Source organism: Pteropus medius, unplaced genomic scaffold (genome assembly GCF_902729225.1).
Source record: "Pteropus medius unplaced genomic scaffold, Ma_sr-lr_union100, whole genome shotgun sequence".
Taxonomy (NCBI): domain Eukaryota; kingdom Metazoa; phylum Chordata; class Mammalia; order Chiroptera; family Pteropodidae; genus Pteropus; species Pteropus medius.
The window spans coordinates 1,069,171-1,087,408 of record NW_024342645.1 but is presented as its reverse complement, the minus strand read 5'-3'; the positions used below and the strand labels follow the sequence as shown (position 1 = coordinate 1,087,408).

At 48.3% G+C, this 18,238-nt stretch overlaps 1 long non-coding RNA gene across 1 annotated transcript in view; it reads right to left on the bottom strand.

Moving 5' to 3' along the window:
- Nucleotides 1-805: 805 nt before the first annotated feature.
- Nucleotides 806-18,238, bottom strand: part of LOC120605714 (uncharacterized) — a 98,656-nt gene continuing 81,223 nt past the window's right edge. The window contains exon 5 of the long non-coding RNA XR_005653688.1: nucleotides 806-1,028. This is a non-coding gene — a long non-coding RNA (uncharacterized LOC120605714). The remainder of the gene's footprint in view (nucleotides 1,029-18,238) is intronic.

The window sequence follows — 18,238 nt, the reverse complement described above, 5'->3', positions numbered from 1 at the left end:
AGAGATTTGCGGATTTTTAAGATGGGGAAAAAATAAGAACCTGCTTTACACTGATGGGAGTGATTGGTAGAGAAAGAAAAGCCTGTTGAAAGAGAGAGAGCATGTCCTCAAGCAGGGGAGAAGGATGAGACCTGGTTGTTGGTCTTGATGAGATAGCTCTGCATATCCACTAGGATGGTCAGGACCAAAAAGACAGTAACAAGTGTTGGCAAAGATGTGGAAAAATCAGAATCCTCATACACTGCTCATGGGAATGTAAAATGGTATAGTCAGTTTGGAAAAAAGTTCAACACAGAGTTACCAAATGCCCAGCAATTCCACTCGTAAGTATACCCCAGAGAAATAAAGACATATGGCCACAAAAAGAGGGGTACACAAATGTTCATAGCAACATCATTCATAATAGCTGAAAGTCAAAATTCAAATGTCCATCAGATAATAAGTGGATAGTCAAACTGTGGTCTCTCCATACAATAGAATATTATTCAGCCATAAGAAGGGATGAAGTACGGGTACATGCTATAACATAGATGAATCTTGACAACAGTGAAAGAAACCAGACGCCAAAAGCCACATATTGTATGATTCCATTTACATAAAATGTCCAGAATAAATGAATTCATAGAGACTCAATTTTCCCATAGAGAAGGTAGATTAGTGGTTGTCAGAGTCTTGCGGGGAGGGAGACTGGGGAGTGGCTGCTAATGGGCATGGGGTTTCAATTTGGGGTGATGGAAATATTCTGGAATCATCTACCGGTGATGGTTGCATAACTCTGTGGATATTTAAAAAAAACACTGAATTGTACAGTTTAAAAGGGTGAATTTTATGTTTTGTGAATTATATCTCAATGATAATTCTTTTAAAGATCAGGTTGCAGAATAGCGGGGCTGCCTTGGCCCCAGGAAAGAAGACGACAGGCAATGATGCAGGTGGGCGGGCGGCGGCTGCAGACATTCTCACCTGGTGGCTTCTATTTTCTGGGTGAGACAGGACGTGAGGTCATCAGCAGGGAGTGAAGAGGGAGGCTGCAGGAAGAGCGAAAGCACAAAATGACTATCTAGAAGAGAGAGAGGAAATGAATGGACTAAGACATTTAGTAGGACTGAGGAGTGGCACTGAGGCCCATATGAGGGAGGCAGAGGAGCAGTAAGTGTGCTCAGGGGCCCACGCTATGTGGCCCCAGAAGCCTTGAGAGTATGGGGGCCTGGGTCATGGGAACTGTGCTCCCCACACACATGGCTCTCCTGATCCCTGAACACACATATACACACATGGGGGTTTGCATCAGCAAACCCTAAAGATGCCCACAATTGTTTAAGTGCACATTCCCTTTCTCTCTGCTCTTCCTCTTGGGGAATTTAGCCTCAGAAACACTGCATGTGGACACAGGACACATGTACCAGGCTGTTTGCAGCAGCATTATTAGTAATAGCAAAAGATTGAGAAACACCAAATGACAATTTCTAGGGAGATGGCACAAAAATTCTGGGATGTCCATGCTGTGGAATGCAGAAGACAGCGGAGGATTCCACGTGTGAAGTGGAAGGATTTCAGAGACGCATCGTTAGGTAGAAAAAGTCAGGTTGCAGGACAATGAGTATAATATTATGCAAAATTCTTTCCTTTTTTAAAAAACAAAAATGGTATTTATGTGTGTATATTTAGGTTATTAACATATATAAAAGGTCTAGGGAGCATTCGAGACATTGCTCCTCAGCATGTTGTCAGTTTGGCTGAAATAAAATCTTTTAAAAATTCAAAAATTAAAAATAAAAATAAAATAAATGCATGAAAGGTCTAAAAAGAATGCAATTTAGACTGTTAATTGTGTTTAATCTTAAGGAGTAGGTTTTGCAAAATGAGTTGAGGGGGGTTAAAAGTATCGAATGGGTTTAAGAGCGGGGCTCTCATTGTTTATTTGATGTTTCTGTTTTTCGAACTTGTAACACAGCAGATCGGGTCCTGGCCAGTTTTTTCCTTGCCTGACCTTCCCCACCTCTGGGCAGGGGAGAGCAGGGACACCTCCAGCCCCCAACCGTTCCTTCTCCTCCCCCACACAGCTGTTCCTCCCTCCCCCACCCTTCCCTGGAGGAAGGCGTCTGATCCGCGCCCAGAAACCAAAGGCGCCAAAGGCAGGTGACAGCTGCATTACAGATAGAGCAAGCACTTACACAGCACTCTTCTGTACACTTCACACATGCACTCACAACGAACTGTGGCCTCCATACTATTACTATCTTCGCTTCAAAGCAGATTTTAAAAACACAAACAAACAAGAAGGCACAGAAGGCTAAATCTGGGTGCAGCACACTGACGTGGAAAAGTGGCCAGTGGCCAGCCTCCTGCTCCGCTCTCCCCACAGCTCTGGATCCCGCGACATTCTGATAGGGTCATATGCTCTCCAAGACAAGACTACAGCTTCCTCAACACGGAATCCCAGCACCTGCATGGGTCCTGGCACACACTTGGTGCATAGGGAGTGTTCAACATGCATTTGTTCAATTAATTGCTCTATCCCGCCACGTCTCCACACCACAGTGTCCCCTTGGGCTGTGCCTTGCCCTCTGGGCCTTGGTTTCCTCATCTACAAAGTGAGGGGTGCGCCAGATGATATGTGACAACCACTTCAGGACCAGTATTGAGGCGTTGTTAGGAGAAACCAACTCCTATCTCAACAGAGTGACTCAAGCAGTGGGACATGAGGGCCAGGGCAGGAAGGTGAGAGAACTTACCAGACGTCTTCCTTCAAGGCATTCAGGTCACCTGGGACAATTTCCTTGCATAGACCCACACACTGTTCCCTGGGCTTGGCAGGGGATACCCCTTCCCAACTGGATGTCAGGGGACCAAGGAAACTGCTCCTATCCCCCAAGCTGAAAGTCTTGTCACCCAGACAACTGCCGCAGGTAGAAGAGAGGGCACAACCATGTGTGTGGCACAAAGTGGCACCAAGTGGTACAGCTGACCAGGTGAGCCTGTCAGTGCCAACTCAGAGAACCCTACAGACAGATGACGAGCAGGCAGCCCTTTGCCCCCCACCACTTCCAGGCCTGTTCCTGGGCCAAAGGCCAGACAGAGAGTTTCCAGGAACTTCTGAGGCCTCTGGTGCAAAGATGCTGAGAAACCAGCGGGAGGGAAGAGCAGGTCAGGGATAGGCAGAGCAAATGGGGAGGGGGAGAGGGTATTACCTGTCCCATGTGGGCAACCTGAGTTCCTCCCATCTCCCACTGTCCCTGGCACTTTGCTGCTTCCCTGTTTATGCACACAAAATCTCTCGCCCACCCTCTCCTCCCCTGAATGCTATCTGAATTCCAAGGCCAGGTTCAGTTCTGCTACCCTGGAGCTCTGTGACCACTGTAGGTTGGCAAGGCCCCCTCTAATTCCCACAGCATCCCTGGGACCTCAGATTACTAGCTGTCTCTTCATTCCGGTATAGGTCTGATGTCTCCTGGAGGCCTGTTCCAAGCTTGTCAGACAAAATCACAGATTATCTAGGGAGCATTGGGAGCCATTAAAGGGACTGTGTGTGTGTGTGTGTGTGTGTGTGTGTGTGTCTGTGTGTGTGTGTTTCTGCATATGTACATCTGTGGATGTGCATATGAATATATGTTTGTGAGAATGAGTGTGTGTATGCATTTGTATGAATATGAGTGTATGCACGCAGATGTGTTTTGGGGGGCCCTGACCACCTGACTGTCCTCCCTCTATCCCTTTCTCCTCAGAGCAGCTGCAGCAAGGCAGGACTGTTGCCTGGAGCATTTTGGGGTAGTAAATGGAGAGGACTCCACAGGGACAGAACAGAGACCATCACTGAACTCCTGCTCCTACAGGGACAGACCTCTGTTGTGACCCCAACTGTCCAAGCCCAGGTGCTGGTGAGAGATGGAGGTGAGACAGGGTCTTCCCAGGCCGGCTTCAACTCCTTTCTGCCCTGTGCTGGGCAGGACTCTAGCCTTGTAGCTGCCTCATCCATCTCCCAAGACCCTCATCCTTCTCTCAGAGCTCAGGTCTGCAAAGATGTGAGCCCAGCAGCCATCCCTGAGGCCTGGATGCGACCACCCCTTCTGCAGTTGGTCTGCTGCAGCCATCTTGGCTACTTTCACCCTACAGCACAACTCAGTGCTCTCTCCAAAACATGAGGCTCCAAGTCTGCCCATCAGTCCATCACCTTACCTGAAGGAACCCCCAAATCTTGCAGCCCCGAGTCTCTCTCCTGAAGGCCACCAAGAGAAGGCCACCAACAAGTTCAAGTTTTCAGGCTCAGGGTCACCGAAGACCCTGTGTTCCCTTGCAGAACCTGAAACAGAACAACATCTCCACAGACCAGCAAGAAAGCTCCACTGGCCAGCTCAGAAACCATCCATCCATCCACCCACCAAACCTATGTTACCTGAGAGGCACCCATCAGGGTTCTATCCTCCCCGAAGATGGAAAATAATCTGAGGAAAAGAGCAGTTTCCAAAGACTGTTCTAAGACAGCGCTGACCAACTGAACTTTCCGTCACAATGCTAATGTCCTACATCTGTTCTGCACCAGCCAGCAAGGCCAGCAGCCACCAGCTACTCGTGGGCACAGCGTTTTGAAAAGTGGTTAGTGTGACTGAGGAACTGAACTTTTAATTTTACTTCATTTTACTTAGTTTAAATGTAAATAGTCACATGCGACTAATGACTTCTACATTGGACAGCACAATCCTAAAACCTATGGAAGCAGAGAGAGAAGAGAGGCTTCAAAGAGGAAGCAACAAGTTGAGAGGCCAGGTGGGACTCCAGAATGTTCTTTCTACAAGTATTTACTGAGACTAGAAAGGGTCAGACACTGATGATACAGCAATAGACATACAAGTGGGGGACGTAAAACTTCAATCAGGTAACATTAACAGTGGAGAAGGTGCTGCCTGGGTACAGAAAAGGAAAGGCCTATCTCAGATATTGTAAATCAGGAGAGGAAGTGATTTCTAAGATGAGGACTCAAGAGCAAGACTATTCCAGGAAAGAGAAGCAGTTTGTGCAAAGTCCCTGAGGCAACAGAAAGCCTGGTGAGGATAGAGGAGAATGGGAAAACCCTGCACACAGGCGGCAGCTTGAACAGCCCTGCAGCACTGCTCCATGCTGGCAGCCAGCCAGCCCACTCAGTCTTCTCCCTAAACATCCACTGGAATGCACCCGCCCCAGCCAGCCCCGTGAGCATATTTTGGAAAATCTTTTGTCACAGTCCTCAGCACTCCCTAGGCTCCTCTGACCTCCTGCATCCTCTGAGGTCACTGCTGGGTACGGCCTGAGCGCTCATCCCTCCAGGAGTTCCTGACTCATCGTGGAAAAAGCTGAAAATCTCAGTCTTTCCCAAGAATCAGTCCACTATTAGGGGGAGGGCAGACATGACCCCAGCTCCAGGACACAGGGACAACGGAAAGGGGCAGGGAACAAGACAAAGACAGAAGAAAGTGCAGAAACAAAGACCAAAGCATGGAGTGAGGTTGAGACTGATGGAAAGAGACAGGAGATGCTGATCACAGAGACAGAGACAGACAGCCCAAGTCAGCAGGACAGACAGAAATATACCAGGCAGCAACAGCTAACATACTCCAGAAACAAAGGGACATTCTTAGTTAACACAGCTGGAAATGGACTGTCCGGCTGCCAGACAGCCAAGGACTAGAAAGCTGGCTGATAGAGAGGCAGCCTGTGGGACCTCACCAGAGGCAGGGTGCCTAAGCACAGTGGTAATATCTAGGGAACATCCACTGACTGGCTTTGCAGACCAGGCCATGCGAGGGCAATGTTGCTCCAGCCATCACCCACTAGCCAGGAGTCCAGCTTCCCAAAGATGGTCAAAGTCGGACTCCCTTCATCAGAGGCAGCAGACATTGCATTGCCCCAGCATCATTGAAAGGAGATTTGGATGGGGGACCCAGAGCATCCTAACCTGGAGACCCTTCGCCCTTCCTTCATCGTCCCAGTAGCTCCTAAAACCTGTCCTTCTTTTCACTTTCCCCCTCCCCCACCTCCTCTCCCTTTCCCAATGCCTGCCTGGGAAGCTCAGAGCACTGAACAACGGGCCCTGGGGATAGCCGCTACTTTCCAGGGCGCTGCTATAAAGGGCACGGAACAGATGCTAGGTCTGAGGACTGCCTTCAGCTCCTGCCAGAGGCCTGGTTGCTTCCTTTACATCTTAACTTGTAGGCTCTCGGGTTCAATGCCTCCCTCACATTGACCCAGAGGTCGCAGCTGAGCCTATGCTTAGCAGCAGCCTGCAAGACCAAAAACACAAGTGCAACCTTGGGCTGCATTCACAGAACCTAATATCTGGTGTGGGACTGCGGTCAGCAGCGATGAAGTCCAAGTCTTTGGTAACATCTTTTGAAGGGCTGTTAATAAACCAATGTAACCAAGAGGAAGGTCACTGTGGAAACATGTCATACCTACAAGATCCATCAATGAGCACCAACTCTGTTTCAAACACTTTATATACTTCATCTTACCTAATCCTTTCAGCAACTCACATTGTTATACTCATTTTACAGATGAGAAAACTCAGAGAGGCCTCTCCTCTAATGACCATCCTGTAGGCGTGGTTATTTCTCAGAGCTCCATTTCAGGTCTCTTCTCTTCTTCCTTTGCACGTGTTTCCTGAGTGACCACATCTGCTCCCAAGACCTAGCCTTTATTCAAATTAAGCTTATGCCTAGATCTTTCTCCTGGGTTCTAGAACAGTTTATCCATCTGCCTTCTCCTTATCTCCCCTTGGATGTCTCAGGCACCTGACGTTCTACGTGCCCAACGTCGACTCCTGAGCTCTATGCGGTGAGTGATGACAGCTTCCCTCAGCCAGCCTCAACCACAGCCAACCCAGTCAACCTCCAATCAACTCTGCCCCTACTCTCCAGTCCAAGCACTGCCCTACAGCATGTCCCACCTCCCTGGGCCATGCCTTATCTTCCTTCACTTACACCTGTCAAACCCCAAGCTGTGCCTCTCGCTTCCTCTGTGTCTGCCTAGGTGCCTGTACAGGAGTGCTCACTGACTGATTCCTGCCCGAGATGGTGGATGGCAGTCAAGGTGGGTGAAGTGCTCCATGCAAGGGTATGAGTTCAGGGACTGCAAGAAGCCAGAAGGGCTGGATACAGAGTTCCAGGGAAGGGAGGATCCTGGATGTCATACAGGGATTTGCATTTTTTCCTGACAGCAATGGGAAGCCATCGATGTTGTTGTTTTTTTTTAAAGCAAGAGAGGCTGACTAGAAGCAGAGACTGGAAAACAGAGTGAAGGGGAGAAAGATTAGGAGAAGGAGCACTTGCTGTTACGCCAGGAGCTCCTGGGAGGCGTGTCCAGATGAGAAATGAGGGGGTGTGGATGAGGAGGAGACAGTAGAGAGAAGAGGAGTGGCTGGGTATGTGAGACCCTGAGGAGGAAGAAAGGATAAGGCTTGGTAATGAATGGAATGTGGGGAGAGAAGAAGAGGAGGTACCAGGGGTGATTCCTGGGCATGTGGTTGCTGAGTTGAGGGAAAGCTGGTAGAGGAACAAGTTGGGAAAGAAAATCAGGAATTGGATCAGATACAGTGAGTAGATCCCTGTGAGATATTCAAGGGGAAATGACTTCATGGGATATCTGAAATGCCCAAGTCTTGACTGGAGTCCTGGGAGCACAAGACACTACATGGTGGTGTGTGAGCAGGGTCAAGGGCTGGGAGCAAGTCCAGAGGAAGCATGGAGTTCATGACTCAGCAGACAAGACCAGACTGACAAAGGAGACTAAAAGGAGCCCAGAGAGGTCTGTGTCCTGCACCCTGAGGCAAGAGGATGTTTTGAGAGGAAGATAATAGTCAGTCATTACCAAACTGCTAAGAGCTGTAGAAAGGACTAAAGAGAGTATCCTTGGTTTGGTGACATGAAGGTCATCAGTCATCTTGGCAGGACTGGTTTTGTGGAGCAGAGGAGGAATGGCACAAGGTCAGAGTGGATTTCAGAGTGCAGAGAGATGAAGAAATGGAGGCAGTCAGTAAAGACCACTTTTTCAAGAAGCTTGTTTGTGAAGTAGAAGTTGGGGAGAGAAAGACTGGAAAAATATTTTTAAGATGGAGAAAGTCTGTGGATGTTTACATGCTGTTGGGAAGAAACCAGAAGGAGGGGACGGAGTGAAGATACAGGCAATAAAAGTGGCCATCAATAATTCAAGTTACTAATAGTAGAAGGTGCAGCAGAGGCGAGCAGAGAGGTCTATCAGGGAGGCATAGGCACAGGGAAAGGGAGGTCCACATGGTAACTTCGAGTAGGTGGTGGCCCCACTGAACGGAGCTCAGCTGGGGAGGAGGAAGAGTTGAAGGTTTGAAACAGTCACCACAGCCACATACAGCAGGACTTCTAAGCAGGGATGCACCCCCAGGTGGCAGCCATGACATAATGGTGAATAAGAGTGGTCCAGCTTCCCACAAGCACAACTTCGTCCAGTAGCGCACAGGAGCCAGTGCAGGATAGAGGGTAGCTGGCTCTGCAGGGCCACCCACCCCTGCCCCATGTGGGGGGAATCCCCCTGCCAGTTCTGTTGTCTACCTTCCTCAGGGGAGAAGGATCAAGGGATGAAGTTCTGGTCTCCTTTTACCAGTGCCACATGGGACCCTCCGCTTCAGTGGGCCAGTCCAGTGTGTCCATAGGGGAGTCAAGTCCAGTGGGCGGGGGTCTATGCTGGAGTACTGCTGAGTACTGCTGAGTACCACTCACCTCAGAGTCTCTTCCCTGCTCCTGCTCCCCATCTTGCCTGTGGTCCTGTTCAGAGTCCATTCTCTCTCACTTCCCTTGGACTCTAGGAAGTAGAAAGCAGCCCTACAAGGGAGGGTGGGGAGAGACTTGGGAGCACAAGCAGGAAAGAAGGGGAGGGAAATGCATGCATGGAGAACAGCACACACAGAGAACAACCAGACTGATTGTTGAAACGGATTCCCACCCAAGGCCTCCTAGGGCTGGGGTTCGGCTCAGCAGCAGCAAAGTGATAAGGGAGTATAGGGTTTAACAACAGATTGATAGAAATGATGTCATCTAAGCAGACTAGAAAGGAGAATGGACGTAGGAGAGGACTGAAGAGGAAACAGAAGTCCTAATGACATTCTTTGAAACTTTTGTCGTGTAAGTAGTTGAATGAGCAAACTGGATAGGATGACTGGATAATCACATACATTGTAGTACAGAAAGAGAGGGGACCAGAAGGAAGGCAGGGGCTGGGTGAGCCCCCGGCAGGAATGGGGGCCATTCCCACTGGATTTCCCTAGGCAGCACACGGAAGTAGAAGAGAAAGGGAGGGACAGGAGTAGAACAAAGCTGGATAGTGGGAAGGGCACGGGGGATAGTGGTGGCTGCCCCGCGGGTTCAGGGTCTAGCAGTCTGAGTCAGGAAGTAGGGCAGGATAGACTGTGTGCTGGAAGCAGGCTGTTCTGGGCCCAGCTGTGGGCAGGAAAAAGAGGCTGAGCCTAGTCCAGTTTTCCCAGGTGGAGATGGGTCACCTGACCCAGCAGGTATCAGAGTCAATAGGGAGAGGGGCCAGAGGGGATTCTGGGCTCCATATGAGGCAACTTCCCAGGTGGGCCTTGGAGGCGAGGGTCTCTAGAACACTCCACGTGGAATCCTGTGGGTGTTGTATGTGCATTTTCTGCAGGAAATGCTTTCCCAAGCAATTCAAAAGCATGCGTGACCTCGGAAAGGTTAGGAGGCACTGGCTGAACGATATTTAGACGCCATGTCCAAATTCAGGCAAGGGCAGCATCCTAGGGTTTGTGGGAAGAGTGTGAGCCTGTTTTCTCAGAACATCTGCCAAGACACAAGGGAAGGTCCTGCCAGGAAGGAGTGTAACAGAATTTCCCGGCTCAGTCCCTCTTCCCTGTCACTGAGCATCTCCCCTTAAAGTTTCCCAGTCCAGAAATATTTGCGAGCCCTACTATATGCCTGATACCAGGCCAGGTAGTGGGAATACACAGGTGAGTCAGAATAGCCTTGTCCTTGAGATGCTTATGGTCCTAGAGAGTAAGTAAGGGTTTCCATTTTCTCGCCTGGCACTAACCAGGTAGAACGCAGAATAGGTGTTTTGGGCCTTTGCACATGCTGTTCCCCCTTGCCTAGAATACCCTTCTCCTCCCTACACCCATCTTCATACAATCCCCCCTTCTAGAAGTAACAGCAACTTAGATGTCACTCCATCTGGGAAGACATCCTTGAACCCCCAAGGTTATGAGCAGCACTGTCCCCCCTTCCCAGCTTAAGTTCTGAAGGTGTGGCTTCCAGAGTCAGAGTCGAAAAATGGCCTTCAAATCCTGGCCTCTTCACTGACTAGTTGAGGGACCCCGAATAAATTAATTAACTTCTCTAAGTCTCAGTTTTCCCAACTGTAAATGGAGGGGGAGTTTCGTTTCTTTCCAGCTTTATCGAGATATAGTTGACATAGGATATTGTGTAAGTTAAAGTACTGATTTGATATATACCTATTACAAAATGATTACCACCATAGCATTAGCTAACACACCTCTTTCCTGGTACATAATTACCATTTCCTTTTTGTGCTGAGAATATTTAAGATTGACTCTCTTAGCAACATTCAAATATATAACACAGTATTATATAATCACTATGCTGTACATTAGATCCCCAAAAATGTTAATTTTTTATTATTGAGATATAATTGACATATAACATTATGTTAGTTTTAGGTGTACAACACAATAATTCAATTATTTGTATTTATTATAAAACAGTCACTACAATAACCCTAGTTAACATGCTAGAAACATACATAGTCCCAAAAATTTTTTTCTTGTGATGAGAACTTCTAAGATCTACTCTCTTAGCAATTGTCAGATATACAGTACGGTGTTGCTGACCATCGTCACCAGGCTATCCAGCACATCCCCAGGGAAACAGAGGCTATAGTAGCATCTACTTCATATAGTTATTTTGAAAATCAAATAAGAAGTTCCACATAGAGTAATTTAGCATAGTCCCTGGCAAAGAGTTCAAATAAGTATATTTTCCTACTGCAGAACTGATTGCATTAAGCAGCAGCCCTTGAGGGCTAGCCCTGTCTATCTGGTTTACCATTACATATCTTAGCAAGGACCCCTCCATACAGTAGGTACTCAGTACAAAGCTGTTGAATGAATGACATTAACCCCTTAACTGATACCGCTTATAGTCCTATACTTCTTCACTATTTCTGGCCCAGATTCTTGGTGTTACAAACTGAGGGTAGTGCTGTCTGGTAGGAGAGGGTCATGATGAGAACAATGGGAGGGAGGCCTGGCCAGAACTTGGGGAAAACCACCCAAAGTACCAGGGACAGTCCATCCTATTAGGAACCTGGGGCCCAAGGTAGAGCAGCTGCTCAGCCAGAGGAAGAATGTTGCTTCAAGGAAGCTCCTTCCCCTTCCAGCACCACCACCCTCCCCATTCCTGGGTGCACCTGGGTGTTCCCCAGGGCCTGAGGGAGAGCTCTAGGTCTTCCTTCTTTACCCAGCTGGTTGGGAAGTGGGGTGTCGAGGAGTAGCCCTTCCAGGAGCAAGAGAAGGAATAGGATGTGGAAAGGCCTCAGGCAACTGAACATAATGGTAGAATAAGTAAGAGGAGATATCCCAAGTTAGAATTCAGGCCCGAGGACTCCCAGCGTCCACTGGAAGAGGCTGTGGAGTCCAGTGGCTCTGAGTTCTAATTGCAACTCTTTCCCAAAATTGCTGTGTGACTTTAAGCAAGTTACTTACCTTCTCTCAATCTTAGCTTCCACTTCTGTAAAATGGAAATAATGATATTGCACTAGTGACGGCTAGTCCTGCTCACACACACACACACCCCATGCCCTGGGTACGGTCTCCCTCTTCCTAGGAAGTTTGAACTAACAGGCACAGCAGGAAATGGCAGTTGCTCAGGGACTAAGAATGATATCGGGGCTGAGGCTGCCACTATGGGCTTCATTTCAGTAGGTCTTACAGGGAAGCAGAAATCTCAGTGAGCTGAGCAGTCTGGTCGGTGAAGAGAAGAATAGATGGCAGAGAGAAGCAGAGACAGCAGAGAGACCATTGCTAGAGATGCCTCAATGCTTCTGGGTACCTCAATTGCTGGGTATCTAAGCAACAACCACTATTTGTCTTGAGGTCAGAAAAGCCATAACTGGAACCTGTTTCCAGCTCACAGAATTGTCTTGAAGTGAAACCTCTAGCCCCAGAATATGTGCAAAAAACCTCAGGAAGGCCCCTGCATGGTGCAGCACAGCACAAAAGCCCATGAGGACCCCCGAGGTGCCTACGCCGTGCAGGGCACAGGAGGGGTGAGCAGGGTGAGCAGCCATACTTGCTGAGCACCCCCTCCTGCTCCTCTCAGCACCACTTCAGCCAGTGCTGTGCACTTGCGGAGGCCCCAGCAGTGGCCGATAAAGTTCAGGTTGATGGAGACACACCCAGAAGGCTCACACAGTCAGGGCTGGGAGAAGGAACAGGAGCCAGAGAAATGGTGCCCCAGTGAGGTGCGGTTTAACAAACCCTGGTTAAGAACACAGCCCTGGAGCCAGAATGCCTGGGTCTGACACCCGGAGTGACCTTGGGCAAGTCACCTAACATGCCTCAGTCTCCTCACAGTAATATGAGGAGAATACTAGAACCAACTTTCTAGGGTTGACAGAGGGGTAGAAAGAGGTCGTGATGGACCAAAGTCAGGAGGACACAGAAGCCATGGTGTAGAAAGCTGATGAACGACACAGTCAGTACCTGAAAGAGAAGCCACCAGATGTAGACACTGGGTGTCACTAGATGGGAGGGAACAGAGCTAAGCCTGGGGCTGAGGCAAAGCCCCTCCAGCCACTGTCTTGCTGTCCCAGGAGCTGCAGCCTCAGATCCACTCTGGGATTCCCATGAGCATCATCTTCCTTTCTCTGCTGACAGCCTCATAGCCTACCCGCCCCTCATTTCAACCTTGGGCTCCTTCTCATCCATCCTTCAGGCTCTTGCTCAAACGTCAGCTCCTCTACTTGTTCTCTTCAACTAGGCCCCTCTTTTACTCTCTGTCTCAGACTCTAATAACATTCATCATAAAATTTAAATTCCAGGAAAATCCCAAAATATCACTCATTCATACATAACACAGCTGGGGGTTTGTTTCCTTCTGTCCTCCAGCCACCACCACACTCTACACCCACCACTGTTCTTGAAGAGGAAATGTTCAAACTCATGTTTTGGGGGGCAGGGACGGGATATCCAAGAAGTGACAACCTTGCGACCATTTGGGACTTTCTTATTTCAGTGTAAGTACAATTGGGCATAATGTAAATTGTGCTACATTTACTTTTTATGGCAGAAAAATAATTCATTTTTTAAATTCAATGTTTTCTTTATTTCAACTTGCAAAATTTTTTTAATTCTGCAAACTAAAAATATATTATTAATTTCAGTTTCTTACACTATGTAGGTTCATGACCCTTTACTTTTAAAATCATGTGACTTTTTAAATTACTTCATAAAGTTCTGGATTTAAATTACTTCATAAAGTTCTGCCTAGCTGGGAGCAGTGCCACTACTCAGAATTTTTATAGGCATAGTGAAGGTACTTAAGATATTTTTAAATTATTTTATACATAACTTCTAGGAGAGTGATCATGAATATCTAATACCTCCTTTTCCTGCTGATGCTAAGAAACCGTGTTCCTAGACCAGATTTTTTTTTCTAGAGTTTATTTTTTAGAGCAGCTCTAGGTTCATAGCAATACTGAGCCGAAAGTGCAGAGATTTCCCATATATCCCTTGTTCCCCAATGTGCATAGCCTCCCTCGTTATCAGTATCCCTCACCAGGTAAACACTTGTCATTACCTCACAGGAATGTGATCTCTTGTATTATAATTGGATTATTTGGAACTCAGCACAGATGATGGGGATTGAATCTTAATATACTTACTTGATACTAGGATTTGTCTGCCTCCCCCAGTAAGATGTAAGTTTCACAAGGGAGGAGTCCAGTCTGGGCTGCTCAGTGCTGAATCCCCAATAGCCTGCACAATGCTTCCCAGGAGAGGGAGCTTAACTTGAGGAATTGAATAAGACCCTCACAAAAATAGGGACAAAACCACAAATCAGTAAGCCTAACCAGGTGGCCCGCTACCCCTGACACAGCACTTATCCTCAGCACAAAATAAGACCCAAGGGCTGGAAGACAACCACCAGCTGGACCCTCAGCAGCCCTCACTCCAGCCCTCTTCTGTGATCACTAGCTTCCAAGGAGCCTAAAGGAAAAGACCACGCCCTTGTTCTACAACAGGCATCTCTCAGTCCTCCCTCAGGCCCTGGGGAAGCTGGCTCCACAGCTCAGCTGCAAGGAGCTCTGTTCTTCCCTCACCCAGGAGGGCTGGGGAATGGGCCAGGCTTCCTCTGCCCCACCTCCTTACCATGATTTACGGGGAGGGCAACCCCAGGAAGGAAGCCTCAAGGACATACCAAGAAACTTTTGTTTTAAATTTTGTTATTGAAAAGCATAATAAATTAATGAGTTAAGCTCCATTTGGATTGTTTGGGGTTTTTTTTCTCTGTCACGTTTGTGTCTTGATTTCGGTGTGTATCTCTGGTGGGGTCCCCAATAAATAGTTATTTGGCGGGGCCTCCAATAAATAAATTGTCTGGTTTCTGAACAATTTGAGAAATAAATGAAGAGAGAAAGGGAAAAAAAAGGAAGAACACACGAAATGCAATAATGGGGACCTTGTCCTTATGGAGGGCCTCACGACATTATGCTGCTACCGGAGAGAATACCCCAATGTCCAGGAAAACAGCTAAAGGAGGGTCATGACTCTAGCTTCCTGCTACTGTGTGTGTTTCTCTCCTACACGAGCTTATCTGATGTTGTCTGAGGCAGCTGTCCTTTTAGGCTCCATTGTAAAGCTATGTCCCAGGACAAGAGAAGTAGAGAAAGGTGACCCCTGTCACATATGGAGGACCAGGAGCCAGGGACAGAGCACTGGGTGGCAGGGAGGGGGAGCAGGGGAGACCCTCTAGCTGAAGAAGCAGCTGTCCTTGTACCTGACATGTGGGCTGGTTTCATGTTACTTTTTGTGTTTATTTCCCTTTGGTCATCCCTGAACCTTGAGCAATATTTTGTTAAATATCCCAATCTTGACTCAGCTGTGCTTAGGGAAATTGAGCAATGATCTCAGTTCCAACTCAGGCTGGGCCAGCCACCTAAAGCCAGCAGGGAGTGGCCTCAGAGCTCTTTGGTGCCAGAGCCAGGAGGACAGAAACCTAGGAACAATTGAGACTTCAATAATCTTGGCTCTTAAGCGGGAGTTTTCCTCTGTACTGCTAACCCTAGAGAACTGGGATTTGATTTTATTCTGAGTCAACCACAGCCCCTATATAGGAAGTCTCCCACCAGTTCAGATATGCTCCCTGGCTTTTTCCTCCATGAACTCTCCCAAGGATCATTCAGAGCCTTCTTCCATTCCATACTCCCAGAGGTGGAGGCAGGCATGCTGTCCCCTGCCAAATACTCCATTGTTGGGAAAAATCCTCCCCTCTTTCCTTCCTGCCCAGCTCCACTCTCTAAAGAGCAAGCCTGCAGTCATCCAAATACAGTCGTAAATTAATCAGTGCCCCTCCTGGCAGCTCTCCCACAATAAAACAGGTGTGTGCCAGCAAGGTTACATATGGAATGGGAACTGGATTTTCCACTTCCACTAGGCAAGCAGAGATGTTTCTCTCCAAGAAAGGAAGGCAGAGGAGCAGGGCCTGAGAGTGGAAAAAGAAGGAAGCGAGGCTACATGGAGCACTCATTACCCTACGATGTGATTTAAATTCCATCCTTCCAGTTTATTAAGATCTCCAAATTAAATATACGAGATGTAACTGCAACATGGAGACCCCAGTTCAGTCATCAGAGACTATCAGAGGGAAAAAACAACACAAATGAGGAGAGGAAACACAGACTATCAATGCCCATTTGAACAGAGGGGCAACTACCCCCGGTCTGCACAGCAGAGGCTCCAGCCACCTCTTGACCAACTCCCATGGTGGCCACTCCCTCAAGTGCTCTGGGAGGGCTCTCCAGACACAACGCAAGACCTCCAGGCCCCAAGCCCTCCAGGAGTGATCAGATCTGGTCTTCCACACGCTCTACACCATTGCTCAAATGCAAGTGTTTCCTGTGCTGTCCAGCCAGCTCTCTGCAGTTCGGCCCTCCCTCCTATCCAGAGATTTTCCTCCTTCTGCTGTCCACACTCACACCCTCCTTCGTTCCTGCTTTTCCTCCTCCTCCTAACCCAGAATGTCCTTTACCCGACATGTTTGATTCTTTCCCCTCTTCCAAGGTTTAGCTCTAGTCTCTCCTCCCTCAGAGACAATCAGGACCTTCAGGGTGGCCCCCACTGTCTCCCTGCCAACCTCACCCATACAGTCTTCTGCATCTTCCCTCCTCCCCTCCCCTTCCCCACATCTCAGCCCCTCTCAGGCTAATGGCTTTTTCTCAGCACAGAACCTGACATGACTCTGTTCAAGAAAAGAGTACCGTCTCTCATGACCCTGAATCTTCTCAACAACCTGCCCAGATGCATTTCTCCAAGGGACAGTCACTTTGTGTGGATTCCTCAGCTTACTCCAGGCCCTGTTCTGCCTGTTCTCAGGAAAAGCACCATGACCTTCTGGTGCTTAATCCAGTGGCCACGTAGTCTCCATCCCACTGCCCTCTCTGCAGGATGCAGTGCTCACAACTGCCACACCTTCCCTGACATTCATGATGGGCCTCTCCTGGTTTTCCTTCTGCTTTTCTCAACATTCCTTTTCTGATTTCTTCTCAAACTCTTCTCCTCAGCCCCTCAAATATGTTTTTCTCCAGAATCATGTCCTACACCCTTCCTCTTCTCATGTCACTTCTCTCCCCAGGGCACCACGAATCTACCCCCTGCTCCCACCATCCTGCATGCCGAGGATGCCCCTGGCCTGCTGTCCATGCACTTCCTGATGCAGCGGCACCCACATCCACTTTTCCAATCCCTTTTTTCAGACCTGGTAAAACAGCTTCCCACCAGCTTGTGCCCAGAGATCTTCCCCCACCCACCCTCCACCTGCTGCCACAGCCATATAGCTAGGGAATGCAAGGGACATTATTTTATTGAGAGCTTAAGTGCCAGGGACTAGGCCAAGAGGTTTCTCATATTCCAGCCCACTTAATCTCCCCATGACCCTGTATGTTAGATATTGTTACACTCATTTTTACTTATGAAAAAACTGAGGCTCAGAGAGGGTAAGCAACCTGCCCAAGTCTTAACGCCACTAGGAACAGAGTTGCATTTGGAGCCTGGGTTGGCCTGACTCTAGTGCCTAAGCCCCATTTATTTCCTACCTGCTCCCCCAAATGCAAATCTGATCACATCAGTTCATTACCTCCTCATTGTGCTCCAAGAAAAATCTAAACTCTTCAGCATGGCATAGTCCTCCCCAAGCTGCCCCAGACCACCTTCTACTTCACCCAAATGGGATGGTCTGACTTGCCATCCCAAGCTGAGATGCTTCTGCAGAGTCAGCCTCCTCTACCTTGAATATCCTTCTCACCTCTCTGTCCTCCTCATTCCTTAAGACCAACCAAGAACTGCCTTCCCTGGGAGACCTCCCAACTTCCCAGGTGGAGGGGCTATCTCTTTAGAGCTCGCAGGACACTCTATGCTTTCTAGGTGCTGGCATTCACCACGCTGCTTTGTAATCACTTGTTTAATTTTTCAAATGTCGTTTTTAGCTTTGTAGCTGAGGGCCTGTGTACAGCAAGAAGGGCCTAGGGAAAGCAGAAAGATCTAATGAGCATCTAAGCCAGATCTGCTCAATATGGCATCCCCAAACCAGCAACATAGCAAGGGAATACAGAAAAGAACTCCACCCAACCACCCAACTCAGACTCTTAAAATCAGACTCTCTGGGAGTAGGTACTGGGACTCGGCACTTTGAAGAAGCTCCCCAAGAGAGTCTCCCACACAATGAAACTTGAGAATCTCCGATCTAGATGAGCACTTGGCCCTGATCCTCACCAGCCCAGCCTCACAGGATGATACGCAGCTACTGTCTGCTTATACACAACCAGGACAGTATTTCTCAAACATTTTCATATCAGGACACACAAATAAAATAACATTTCAGGGCACTCTGGGTAAACGGACAAAGTTGTTTAGAGCTGGAGGTGAAAGACGTGAGAGCTGAGCTACCCTAGCTGGGCTCCACAAGCTGAGATGATCCATACTCCA